The sequence below is a fragment of the Rattus rattus genome, chromosome 1 (genome assembly GCF_011064425.1).
Source record: "Rattus rattus isolate New Zealand chromosome 1, Rrattus_CSIRO_v1, whole genome shotgun sequence".
Lineage (NCBI taxonomy): Eukaryota > Metazoa > Chordata > Mammalia > Rodentia > Muridae > Rattus > Rattus rattus.
In genome coordinates this window covers 129,584,291-129,598,777 of record NC_046154.1, presented here as the reverse complement: position 1 = coordinate 129,598,777, position 14,487 = coordinate 129,584,291, and the positions used below count along the sequence as shown (strand labels likewise).

General features: G+C 38.3%; 1 pseudogene; it reads right to left on the bottom strand.

Annotated features, from left to right (window-relative positions):
* Positions 1-13,315: 13,315 nt before the first annotated feature.
* LOC116889288 lies at positions 13,316-13,785 on the bottom strand (annotated as a pseudogene).
* Between the last annotated feature and the right edge of the window lie 702 nt (positions 13,786-14,487).

Genomic DNA, 14,487 nt, shown 5'->3' with positions numbered 1-14,487 from the left:
CCAAGTTCATCCTGGTGGTACAGGCCAATATTCCCAGCATTTAGGAGACTAAAACAAGAGAATCGTGAGCTATAAATAAGTTTAGGCTACATGGGGAAACCATTCTAGGAAGAAAAGTAAAAAGAAAGGGAGAGAGGGAGGGAAGAAGGGAATCCCAGATTTCTGTTTCTGATCAAATAATAATTCTATCCAAGTACCCTCTACTTTCTTACTGCTATTTATGGAGAAATTTTGAAGGTCTGACATGGACAGTCAGAGAATTGATAACACATTGGGAATTCCTTTGAAATTTCATTCTAGATAGAAAGACAATGAAACGGTCAACATATGAAAGAAGAAAAGATGCAGTTGTCAGTTGCCATCAAAAAAGGGTGGTACATCTGTTTACAGCTCCCAAACTCCCAAAGAGTCTAGTGATATAAATATTTTAATACTCTATAAAATTCAAAGTTGTTTCATTCCATAAGAGGGAGGATGGAGTAAAGTCTGCCTCAGGCGAATGGCATATCCACAATGTACGACTTCATGACCTGGGCCCTAAGAACTACAGAAAGCATGTTACATCAGTAACTTCAGTAGGAAGACAGCCATGAGTTGTACCTTCTGGTTGATCCAGAATGCCTCTCTCTAGAAGGGAAACAAATGTGCATATTATCCCCTGCAGAGTGATGTATGATTTAGGAACAAAGAGGACTTGGAACTAAATCCTGCTCTGTCTTTTAGTAGCTCTGAGTTCTTGAGCAAATCTGCTCACCTCATTGAACTCTTGTTTAGCTATCTATAGATACAATAGACATAATTCTTGTCTTAAAGGACCAGTTGGGGATTAAAGGTCAGTAAATATTTTGGCATCAAGTAACAGCTCAATACATAGTAAAAAAAATGATGCAATGATTCAGGGGCCACCATGCCAAGAGACAGCCATTGACAGAATGGAGAAGTAAGAGAACCCAAGAATGACTCAATAATGAAAGTCTAACCTGAGTTGAAGGCTCTCTTCAAGGAGGGAAAGTGCTTTGCCTTCATAGGAACAATGACTTTAAGAACTCTAAGAACTCGTAGGAAGATGAAAAGCAATAACTTGAGGAATTTGAAAGAAAGGCTCTCAAATGATAACCATACACTGTCAGTTTTGCCTGCCACAGATATTTGGGCCGAATGAGGTGAGGCTCATGGGATTCTCAAAGGCCTAACAGCAGAAAATAGTCGTTTTTTTAAGAAAGCAAGCCCATGTGAAGAATGACCTGCAATGCAAGTTTGTTTCTTTATAGGTCTTAACTATGCTATTCTAATGAATTAGTATCATAGTGTAAGGATTAAAAAAAGAAGAAAAGAAAATTGAAATGTATTTACTTCTTGAAGCCCTCTAAGAAAAGAAGATGCAGAACAGCTCCTGTAGAAATTATCTGTAAAAGACATGGAATCTCTTTGGACTTTTAGATGGGTGGGGCATGGCCTGTCAATGGCAGGAAGTTGTTCCCACACAGTCTTATAATTTGTCCACATGTCAGCCATCCTATCAGATTACCAGGCAATTAAGGACTGGGACTGGACTTATTTGAGTCTCTGGAGCACAGAACTTCTGTTTTGCAAGTGTGTAATTTGAGTAAATTTCTAAGCAAAATAGAACAATAAATAAAACTGACCAGTGTTTCGATCAAATTAAACTGAAAATCCTCTAAATAAGGCTTCCTATTGAGTCTGTGGCTTTAAACAGCTCTGCTTCATGTTTTTTATGCCACTAGCCTCAGAGACTACGTCACAGTGAGCTTTGAAAATCCACTCCAAACCAAGAACCTCTCACCAATCCAAAAGTTCCCTGCAAATTGGCCTGCTTACTCTAACTAGTGTCCATTTAACTTGGGTTTTCTTTGTGTGGTAATACACAATTATGGAGCTGTAGTCAGCCCCGATATATTCTAAACTGACATTTCTCATTTTTTTATGCCTGGCTTCACCAACCCATTCATTTGCTGTATTATCGCTGAATTGGTAATTGGTAATTCCCCGAAAAAAAATAAATGAAGAAGTCCATCAAGACATTTTCAAGTGCAAAGCCAAGATCTTTGGCTAATATGAGGTACCTGGACCTGAAGATACGCTGCAGCCTATTTTGTTGGGCTGATTGTTATCATTCGTTGAGAGACAGAATGCCAACATACAGTCCCTAGGGCTGCAGAGAGGACTAAACACTTTCACACTTACTACCCACTTCTTAACTTCTTTTGGCATCATCTCTTGAAAGTCAAAAGCCTTGGGACTCCTTCTAATATCATCTGAAAATCATTAGCATGCATGCCTCAAATAATTGTAATTGGCTCCAGGTTTTACATAAAGAGTAAGATTTATCCTAATTGGACTTTAGAGGAAAGAGACCAAAAAACTAATGGAATTTTATCTACCTGATGATGGCAATGGAAAACCCTAATATTGCTGTGTGTTTTCCCCAATTCAGGGCAAGATACATGGCTGGCATTTATTTTTAGAGTGGTTTCAAGGGACGACACAATTTAAATTTGCATGCAACTTCTAGCAAACCAGAAAAGCTGGAATTGACATAGTTGGAAACACATGGGATTCCTCACAGAGTCTAAGTGCATGTAACAGATGAATTCCTTTGAAATTGCTGTTTGAATGTTTTGTTGTTCTTGTTTGCAATGTGAAACGTAGAAACTACTATTTGGGGCCTCCCAAACAAACTAAAAGATAACAGAAAGTTGTCCGCCGTGGTGATTTAATACAGGACTTGATTTGAGCCCTAAATTTCAAACTTGCAGATCACAACAAACGACTCATTGAGAAATGGATAAGATATGCATAAAAGGCAAACACCTTCACATAGAAACAGAGTAAGAGTGAAATACCTTGAGAGTAAAGGCACTTTACTTTTTCTTCATGATTCATAAATCTGAGAAGTTGAGACAAAGATGCTCGCCGACTTGATGTCTTTTGAAGATCCATTTTTCCGGCCATAGTGATTTGCTCTTCTTGGGTCTGAGCAAAGTCATCTGGAGAAGAAGATGCTCTACATTATTTTATCTTATATGTTGTGTACATAGTCAATCTTGTGGGTGCACACACAAGTGTATATCTTGAATACAAGTGCACGTGCATGCGTGCGAGTGTGTGTGTGTGTGTGTGTGTGTGTGTGTGTGTGTGTTTGTGTGTGTTCATGCATGTGTTACTCAGGGGCCATCCTGAAGTAATTCATTAAGTAGGATAGAATGGCTCCTTCTGACTCTGCTTCTTCCAGCATTGTGATTGCCACTGTACACGCACACACACACACACACACACACACACACACACACACACACACACACACACACACACACACACTTTTACCTTGTTGTTATTGTTCTCTTTCATTTGGGTCCTGGAGCCAATATTGAGTAGCCAGAAGTGTGCAAGTACATGAAGTTTCTTAGGAATAAATTTCAAGCCAAGTATGGAGTATAGAGAAGAGAATGGAATCTACAGTGAACAACAAGACAGGAAGTGACTAAAATGATTACTTTTAAGAAGTATTTGGAGAACAGAAATAATGTCATTAGCAAGAACGCTTTTATGAGGCTAGAATGTGAATTTCATTTCCTGCCTAAGGGCTAATTTTTAACATTCAATAAATACTTTAGAAATGAGTCTTGCAATTTAAACAATGTTATTTCGAAAGCTTCTCGAGTTACTTTATTGAGGCTATTTTACATACACTATACACGAACATAGTAATAAATGATAACAGGAAAATGTGCTAAGTGGTAATTCTGAATAAATTGAATTTTATGTACTGAATCATGACTTACAAGTTGTAGAGAGCATTTTTATCTAAAAAGTTCACTTAATAGATATAATTGTAACTGTCTTTATATACATTTCGATACCCTATTCTTCAAAATGTACACACATAAATAGCTATCAGATGGCCGTGTCACTGCTTTTGAGCTACTTTTGTGACCATGTCAGGATTAATTTTGTTTCTAAATTTGAGAAAAGCCAGCCCTTGCTATGGTACTGTTTAGGGTATAATCTTCCCCAGTTACCATTAAATGCCTTATGCATCAGGAGCTGTCCCTAGATTCTCTAAACTAAAATTAAACAGCTCTGTTTGTATTTGAGACAGGATTATATAAAACTAGTTTTATAGCTTCAAGTAACACCAATTTACCTCTGCCCCTTTTTATTAAAAACCAAAAACAACAATGTTTTGTAACAGATATAGTACTCTTCAACCAATGCTTAACCAAGATTTTTTTTCTTTTTTTATTTATGAGACATAACTAAACTCTAACCGTTTCAGAATTCCTGTACACTCACCAACACTTTCAGCTGCTCCAAAAGGCATTTCTCATGATAGTATATTATGCCATTTCGACGTCATTAATGACCAAAATTATTACTATTTTTACTTTGCTACTTTGAAAATCAGGGACCATCTTAGCTCACACAGATTTTGCAGATTCATGAACCAAATGTAAATGCTAACTTTAACTGTGATTATTTTTCATCATAGATTTTCCTCTTGGTGTGAGTTAGGTATGGACAGCCTTTGAAGGCAAAACTGGTTCCAGCTAAATAAATTAAAAGAAAACCTATCATCTTGACAAAAATAATAACAAACTTTAAGGAAAACATATTCTACATTATCAGAGCGTGACTTGATATTTTTACCATGATATGAAATAAGTTATAATGGTCTTGTTAGGCATCATCTTAGCCATTCAGAACACATAAGGAACAAGCAAAATGTTCAAAAAAGAACAGTGGCTTTTTTTCTGCTTTTGTTTTCTTTTCCTAGGACTTTCTCTTTATTTTTCAAGGTTCTATTCTACTTAATCTCTCTCTTTACTTCTATGAAAGTTTCATTGTCCTTAAATCATGTTAAAGGTGTTATCTAAACACACATTTCTTTCCTTATAAAAAATAAAGTTGCTCTCGCTCTTGCCTTCTTCCCCTTTGTTCTTTCTCTCCACATTCCCTCCCCCGCTTCTCCTCCACCATGGCCGGCCTTAACTCCTCTCCTCTTCTGCTCTTCTTCTCTCATTAAACCTTTCCAAGTAGAAAAAAATAAAGTGAAACCAAAACATTATTACTATTGAGAAGCAGTAGTAGAAATAGAATGAAGAAGTTTTTATTTAAAATGGACAGTCATTTACTTCTGGGAGGACAGCTGGATTCCCCATTCCTTTGTCATATTAATTTTTGTAGCTCTAGCTTACATGGCTCTAAAATCACTAACCTAACATTGTTCATATTAAAAATGTATTTCAAACAGAGAGAGGGTCTTCATCATAATATACCAAGAAATTAAAAATAAGAAATTCAAAATAAGAAATTAAACCAAGGCTGCTGGTTTTTCTACGGAATGGGACCTCTAGCTTGGCCCCATTTTTTACACATATAGGTTATCATCCCTAAGATTCTTTTTTTCCTGAAGCTCTGGGACCAGTCACATTCTGGTTTTGGGCATATCCAATATTTCTGGGTATCAGTGACGTATCTGAAGGTTGAGTAGGTTAGAAGCTGCCAATGGATGTTTTGATTGTCTGGACTTCTGTCTCTGCTTCATCTTATGATCTCTCTGTACCTGCTGTGTGTCTCATATTCTCCCTCCTCCAGCTCTGTGGTGGTAACTTCTACCCTCTTTGTGGCTGCATATCTGTATGCCTTGCACAACTGAATTTATCACCAGATGTGACATATCTTATGATGACGAATCTCTTTTGAAATCTCATTTTGTCACTCTTGAACTCATATCTCTGTGTACCCGTCTTCGAGTGAAAGATGATCTTGCTTGAATTTTTAGGACTCTCACTTTTGCAAAATGAACCCCTCTACATAATTTCCCAGTTTAGTGTAGGGAGGGCATTTTCCAAAGCAGTGGGACAATATGAAGACATTGTTTTCTTCTCCTGGTTATGAAGACATTGTTTTCTTCTGCTGGTTATGAATGGATTGAAAATTCCTTACTCTTGAGTCTCAATCTGTGGTCCAGAGATCTCCATATAGTCTATTGCAAACTTGGCTTTATATTAAATGTAGCATATCAAAATTTTCTGGCACTGTCTCTGTTTCATGTGGCACCTGTTTTATCAAAGTTTCAACAACAGGCTTGCTGCTGTCTGCCAAAATCTCATTGGGAATTTGTTAAGCACCCAGAAAAGTTGGGATGAGAAATTGGCTGAGGCCCATAACTTTGAGAAGCCCAAGGCATACATTTTAATATGCTGAGAGCTATGGACACAGGAGAAGACATTTGTTCATCAAACAAAAATATACAACTACTTTGTGCTCTTTTTCTAGTTTCTTTCTGGCAATTGTACTAGGTTAATAACACCATAATGAATCCCAGGTCTGTAACTGTGGTAGTAATATTGTAATGAGTCTCGGGTCAGTAATTATGCTAGTAATGTATACATAACCACCTAGATTCCACTAAAACACATCTTTTTAAAGTAAAGAAAATAATTCAGAAGGAAGTTGTCTGTCTCCTCCAGAGTCACAGAAGGCAAACAGTGAAGACACATGTCCTTGTCCTCCCCACATTGTCTAACCATTTGCTCTCCATACTTTCACGAAGAAGCCGGAAAAAAAATTTCCACAAGGGTGGAGTTTCCATCAGGATGGAAGTTATAGTCTCACTTCAATAATTTTTAACTTCTTCCTATTTCCTTCACCAGAAAGCATGAATCAGTTTTTTTTTTTAAGGAATGGTTTCCACATCTGTACTAAAAAATTAGTATTAACAATCTGAAGAAATAAAAATAAACTCTTGATTTAAAGATTTTAAGTAATTTTTCAAAATCTCCTAATCATTTTTTTTTCTGAAATGTCATTTTATGTTTCACTAGAGCACTTCCAAGCCTTGATTCTTTAACCAGCAGTGGTAGTGGCAATAAGGGAGAACACGATGTGCAGGCTCTTGGGCACCTGAGAAAAACCGAATGCTGTGGGCCTTACAGAAACACTGAGATCTATTTTTTTTCAGCCATAGTTTTACTTTACATAGTGTTACATAGCTTTGTATATGAGGAAAGAGAAACATGTACTAGGTAGTAGCTAGTAAGGCCCCATTGATCTGATACTGTGACTTTCTGTCTCTTAAGATTCATTGACAGGAAGGAAGGGGGAAATCTCTCTTCTGATTTTGGAGTCATTTTAGCAGCCTGTTGTCACATTCCTGTGAGTTTGGTGACCATGTGAATTTTAAAACAATTAGCATTAGGACTATGCAATTGCATATATTAATTTACTTCTCTTGATAGACTCTGACTTGGCAAAAACCACAAGTTAGTCTGTCTGATATACAGAAAGTAGAAGTCCAGTCACTTCTGTGTTTGTCCTTTGGCACTGACCTCTCCCCATCTTATTCTCCCTTTATTCCCATTTCCTGAATGAGTCATCCCTGCCCCCTCTGTGAAGACCATTCCTAGTGTGCAGCAGACCTTATGAATTATCTTCAGCTGGACAGATTTAGTCCTCAGGTCCATTAATACTTTGAGTATTGGCTAATATGTTTGTCTGATCTTGCATTTGAATGCATTTTTCTAATATTGAATTCCCAAATTGTTTTAAATTCTCCATTAGGATCATTTGGGATGTTTAAAAATGTATGAAGCTTTGATGCCTCTTGATGTGAACCTGTCAGTCACTGCCCATGGCTGCAGTCAGAGACCCTGTCGAGGAAGGTCTGAGTTGCTTCTGGACTTAAGTGAAGCACTATAGTCTTTAGTGACCCGAGTGGTATCTTAACATGTCTCTAATTTAATGCTTTAATCAGCTACTTCAGTTTCTTATGTGCACTGTATTATTCCTCTTCAGTATGGACCGTTGGGATAAATATGGCAGCAGTGTAAGACAAAACATCTCTGAGATAACTGATCACTTCTGAAATGTGCAGGAAAAAGGAACTTGAATCCCGAAATGAATCCCTTTCGAACGACATTCGAAAAGATTAAAGCAATCTGGAGCCAAATTTTTGAAAAGATTACTTTCCTTCAAAATGAATCCTGAATCCAGGCAACTTTCATAAAATATCCACAACTGCCCAACAAACACAGAGGTGGATGGTAGAGAAGAGTTCACACTTCTGTTTTGAAACCTCAATGATGAGCCATGCTGGGTTGAGAGCTACTTCACTCTTACTTTGAATTACAACCACAGAGAACCAGACTGGACCAATCCAACAAACTGTGACATTTGTAAAAATTTCTGTAAAGCGAAAAAGAAAGGAGATCTAAGCCTTTCATTCTACTGTAATATGAGACCAGAATCTCTCAGGGCCATTTTCTAACCCCAAATAAAGCAAGCTTGTCGGTACCAACCGGTGCTCTCGCTTGCTGGGATAAGTTTACTGAAGCAGAGTGCTTGGATTATACTAAAGTCGGAGGTATTTGCGTGGGGAAAATGGATTCAGTAAATGGTCTGAGTCACAGATTGCAACATACATGGACCGAGTGACTACTGTTTGTCACTGTGTGACAATTGCACACCCCTGTTTCTAAAGTTACTGTGCATCAGTAATAACCCAGTAGCTACATTCTAGTTTGATATTTCTATTATTTCAGCAACTACTAGTTTCATAGCACGTTTATCTGTCTAATAATATTATTTTGAAGCTTAGAAAGCATTTGCTTTTGTATTTTTCTCATGTCAACACAGTAATTTGAATTTCTTTAAAAATATCAGAAGATAATTTGTAATTATTAAAGAAAAGCAAAAGATAATGTGCATAAGATGACTTTTTACATTATTGTTTTGTCGCCCTTAAGTTCCTTACATTCTATTCCGGGTGGGAGAGCCAAGTGCGGTTGACTCAGAGCTCAGAGGAATTCCATGAGGTTATGCAGGCAGACATTCCCTCTTCTTGATCCTATGCTGATGCTGACCAGTCAAGGACGCCCCTCCCTATTCCTCTCATTCTGAACAGGGCCACTTCAGTGGGCACAATACAGCTCTCCGCCATGGGTTCAGGGTATTATACTCCACAGCAGGACTCCTTTTCATCCTGCAGGGAAATAGGCTTCCATTATAACCCTCAACTCCCTGCAAGAACACAGTTAAGGACTGAATTAAGCTATTGCCCACAATTGCAAAAAATTGGATGCAGCGTCTTCCCGTTCCTTTTGAAGATATAATGACAACACAGAAGGCTTACTTGAAGTGGAACAAATGTACTCAGCAGGCTGATGGGAGCCTAAATCTGCCAGTGACAATGGTGATACAGTCACACAAGCTACTGCTTGTTAATCAAAAGTTTAAGTCTTAGACTGGATAACCAAATTCTGTTGAATTTTGGTTTTTGATGACCAAACATTCCCTTTCTCCTACAGAACTGACACCATCCATCTCCTGTCTCCTGCTCTCTTCTCTTGTTTGCTCATCTTTAATGGAAATGTGCCTTATGGATTGTTGAACTTTCTAGAGACTCCTGCTGTGTTGATTAATTGCTAATGAATGCTAATGAAGGAGTGAGGTGAATCTACGCTATGATGTATTTAAGGGATGATTGATTAGAGTTAGCACTGTCTGTCGGGAGAGTACTTACCACAAGAACAACACATCCATAAATATATACGGAGTGTCAGTAGTCACCCTCGGTGACTGTCTTTGGCCTTTCCAGTCAGGTCCCCATTCTCATTTCACCAGAGTGGAGACTAAAATTTTTAACATTTGTAACTAAACTACATTTTCTTGTTAAAAGATATGTTAATTTTGCTAATGAGTTTTAACAAAAATTGATAATTGGTTGTTTGTAATTGTTGAAGTATTTGGCAGATTTTTTAATACAAATTTAATTCCTAGTAAAAATAGGTAATTGATATGGAACTGGTATATTCAAATGCAAGTATCTTTCTTTACAAAGAGGTATATATACTATATGTTTAAGAAATAATTATAGGGGTTGGTGATTTAGCTCAGTGGTAGAGCACTTCCCTAGCAAGCTCAAGGCCCTGGGTTCGGTCCCCAGGTCCAAAAAAAGAAAAAGAAAAAAAAAAAAAAGAAATAATTATATATTGGGTTGCTTCATATAAGTACTAATACTCTAAAAATTAAACTCTGTGTCCCTCATGATTTAGCTGTACAAGTGAATTTCTATTCCTTTTCAACTCATGACACCTTTGGTTATAAATTTTATTCATCTACTTGGTGATAAAAAATACTTCTTTGGGGTTGGGGATTTAGCTCAGTGGTAGAGTGCTTGCCTAGCAAGTGCAAGGCCCTGGGTTCGGTCCCCAGCTCCGAAAAAAAAAAGAAAGAAAGAAAAAAAAATACTTCCTTGCATTCTTCTCTCAACAAAAGTGAGAAGGGTAAAAATGACAAAAATTTCAAAAATATTGGAATTTTGTATCACAGTAGCCTTTTCTTCTATCTGCTCTTGACTTATTATAGAAGTTGTACAAAAACATATTAGCCAGAGAGGCATTATTGCTGCATGTGATCTAAGGTGGTGGCCAAAACAAGATTCATGATAGAATTGGTCAGATAGTCAGATACAGTCTATTAGGCAAGAACAACAGCCGGGACAACCAGAACCATGAGGCAATGACATGCTTTAGCTTAGCATCATGTTCCAGATACTCACTGGCATGCTGACTGGGACTTAGGGTTTCTAGTGCTGTGATGAAGAGCCATTACCAAGAAGCAAGTTGAGGAAGAAAGGGTTTATTTGGGTTACACTTCCACATCACTCTCCATCATTGAAGGACTCCAGGACAGGAACTCATACAGGACAGGATCCTGGAGGCAGGAACTGATAGAAGCCATGGAGAGGTGCTGTTTACTGGTTTGCTCTCTCTGGCTTGCTCAGCCTGCTTTTTTACAGAAGCCACAACTACCAGCCCAGGGATGATAACACCCACAGTGGGCTGAGTCCTCCCCTATCTATCACTAATTAAGAATGTGCCTTAAAATGAGATCTTATGGAGGCCTTTTCTCAACTGAGTCTCCTTCCTTTTCAGTGATTCTAGTTTGGATCAATTTGACATAAAATTTTCCAACACAGACCAGGTGATTATTTTTTGACTACTGAATAGATTCTTCTTTCTTTGTGTTCTTAAAATAAGTTTGTCACCTTAGTTTCAGGATTGCATAAAAATGTCTCTATATGCATGTGTATGTGTTATCTCGTCCCATATACCACTCTTTTTCTAGAGTACTTCTAGTGTAGTTCTGATCTATAACTCTGTAGATTTTTACCCAACTCCTGGGTACACTTCCCTTTCTAAGTCATTGTGAATTTTTTAACAAAGTCTGAATAACTTCAACATCATTGGATTTTATTCTGCTCCTCAGATGTGCACTCTGAAAAAAGATTGCACACTATAAAAGCCACAAATTTGCATAATAGTTTCTAAAAGAAAATACTTATAACTTTGCTTCATTTTGTTGAAATTAATCACTAAAGGCCGAGGAGGTGAATCAGTACATCACACTATTCATTATCTGTCATCTGCCTGTGAGGGTTCCTCTGGTGTTTCTCCTTAGCAAGCATCCCTGATATCTATGAGGAAGGTGTCAACATTTATATTAAGTTAGTTCTTTGATAATTTCACTCTATAAGGCATTCTGGCTACCAACTTTGCTCATTCTCATCTCTTTTCTTGCTTAATAATCTAGCCCCTCCTTCCCTACTTATCTGGCCCTTTTCCAGACTTGTTCATGCCTTGGTTTGGTTGTGTGACCCACTTAGTTTAATTATTGCCATTTTCATGACCATTGCATTGACTCGTATTTGAAGCTCCATGGAGTCTAGCAGGCACACACGTGAAGGCATCGATTCCTCTGCTCCTAGAAACTACCTGTGAGATACAGTTAAGCAGCGAGGGGAAGGGCATCCTAAGGCCATTCATTTTTTTCCTGACAGTTTTTGGCGTCACTCGTGTGCAAACGTAGTGCAAACATCTTTATTTATTGAGATTTCATGATGGTAAGAGTTGTATGTTGCCCAGAAGACAGCATTTAGAAGTCCTTTCCCTAGCTTCTATCTCATCTCCCAAAGTGTCCCCTGAGACTTTAAGGGAAAGATATAAATATTTTATTTAAGACTGAGCACTGAATTGTCATTTATCCTTAGCACCTTGTGCAATCATACATCTATGCCTTCATCCAAGTTTGTGAAGTGGAGCATTCTCTGACTGTGGCTGTTAATTTTCTAGTGCTGACTGCTCTGCACAAGCTGAAGACCTACAGAGTTCAGGATTGACATCGTCTCCTTCCTGGATATTCTTAGGAATTATGTTCAGTGAGCCTGATAGTATCATAGGAGAATCCAATGAAAATTGTTTGTATCCCTTTATTTCTTTGATTTATGCAGGTCTAAATAGTTCCTTTGTTTGGACATTAGGATCTCCATTATTTCTAAATCTATCATCAAACACAAAGAAGAATGGAATGATCTTTGAAGTTATGGATAATACTCTATCCTGTAAGTTGTGGTGTGTGACAGTCTTAACTTGTCACCACAAGACTATCCTTTATCTCTAATAATTTTAGATATAAATATACCTGCCAACTTAAATATTAAGTAATTGCATAGGGAGAGGAAGAGCAATTAACAAGTTCAGGCAATAGAGATCTTAAAGCAGAAGTGGGGTAGAGAGATTTTTGATGTAAGAAATTGATTGGAAAATCCTAATAAGAATTGAAAGGTGGCACTTAGTTTTATACTGCAGAACATGGTAAGGGGTGTGTTTTTATGAAAGATGGTTTGATAGAAAAGGAACAGAGGAAGGACAGAAACCAACTTATCCCTCTGTCTATATATAACATCATAACTACAATTTCTGGCATGCCCTACAATGCCCAGAACTATGGCATTTTATATACAGGGCTGCAGCTTAAAGTGTCCACTGTCCACGGCTTAATAAACCCATGTTACAAGGTGGCAGAGCTCAAATATTTGAAATTCTGTGCTAGGAATTACTAGTGGACTATTTTTTCAAAGGACATATAATTGATTGGAAACTTAATAAGAAGCAGCAGTAGATATGATAAAACTGACTGTATATGTCTTAGAAAACCATATCGCCCAATCCTAGAATGAATTAAGACTTTAGTTGATCAATGTAATGGCCCACTCGATTGAGACCAAAAACTTCTTAGTTTTTCTTCTGTTTTTGTTTAGTTGTTTGTTGTTTTGTTTTGTTTTTTGTTTGATTTTTGGTCAAAGACAGAATTCACTTTAATTACATCTTTTTTTTTTTCTTGTCTCAAGTTTATTTGTAAAAACAGCACAGGACACTGTTTATCTGCAAATAGCGTGTAGGTACATGTGTCACAGCAGTCTATCTGTCTTCACACTGGCAGAAGTCTTTTTCTATGGGGCCCTCACAGGGGCCTGGGCACCCTTGGGAGTCTGGGCTGGAGCTTTGGCCTAGGCCTTAGCTGGAGCTGTGGCCTCTGCCTTGGTTTGAACCTTGGGTTTTGGTTGGCAGAGCCTACGACCTTTGGCCATGGAGCTTCGAGTCTTCTTCCCAAGCTTGGGGTGAGCGATGAAAGACAGACGGCTGAGTTTGGGACTGGAGCTCTTTGGCATCTTGGGCTTGCTGGCCTGAGGCTTCACGGGGGCCCTGATGGCCTCTGCTCGTGCACTCACGGCCTTGGCGTTGTTGGCCTGCATCTTCTTCAGCCTTTCTTGCTGTACTTCTTGGCAAAGCGCATGTTCCTCAGACACTTGGGGTCGACCCCCTTAAGAGATTCGTATCTTTGTGACCGGGTCTTTTTGATGCCATTTCTGTGCGGTTTGTGGGACTGGTTGTGTGTGGTGTGGATCTTGGACTTGGCCATGTCTGCACGGTAAGCCGCGGCTCCCACAGCGCCTGGGACCGGAAGAGAAAGAGAGTGATTACGTCGTAACAGAATCATTTTCTGAGCAGGTTAGAGTAACTCATGAAGGATTCTAATTTTGTTCAGCGTTTAGGATGAATTTGAGAATGTTCTTACAATGTTCATTTGGCTTCTTCTTTATTTTAGTACAATATAATAATCTATAATTTAAGATTTCAGCCATTTTAAGCATACATTTCTGGTTTTTAAGATTTAATTTTTAGAAATCTTACCCTGGGTGTGAGTTTCTCTCTCTCTCTTTCTCGTGTATGCACGTGTGTGTGTGATGTGTCGTGTGTGTGTGTGTGTGTGTGTGTGTGTGTGCGTGTGTGTGTGTGTGTGTGTGTGTGTGTGTGTGTGTGTGTGTGTGTGTGTGTGTGTGTGACACCAAGGGAGCCAATAAACTGCACTGGATGCTCTGCAGCCACATACACAGACAGTTGTGGACCTCCCAATATGAGTGCTAGTGACTGTAACCTGGTCCTCTGGAAGACCAGCCTACTGTCTTAATCGTGTATACTTCTCTAGCCTGAGCAGACCTGACTCCCTTAAATTCACATTAAATCACAATCACTGTCACCATTCTTTCCTGGAACTCTCACAACCCCTAGTCAAAATTACATACCCTTTAAACAATACATGATTTCTTTCTCCCTCTAGTCC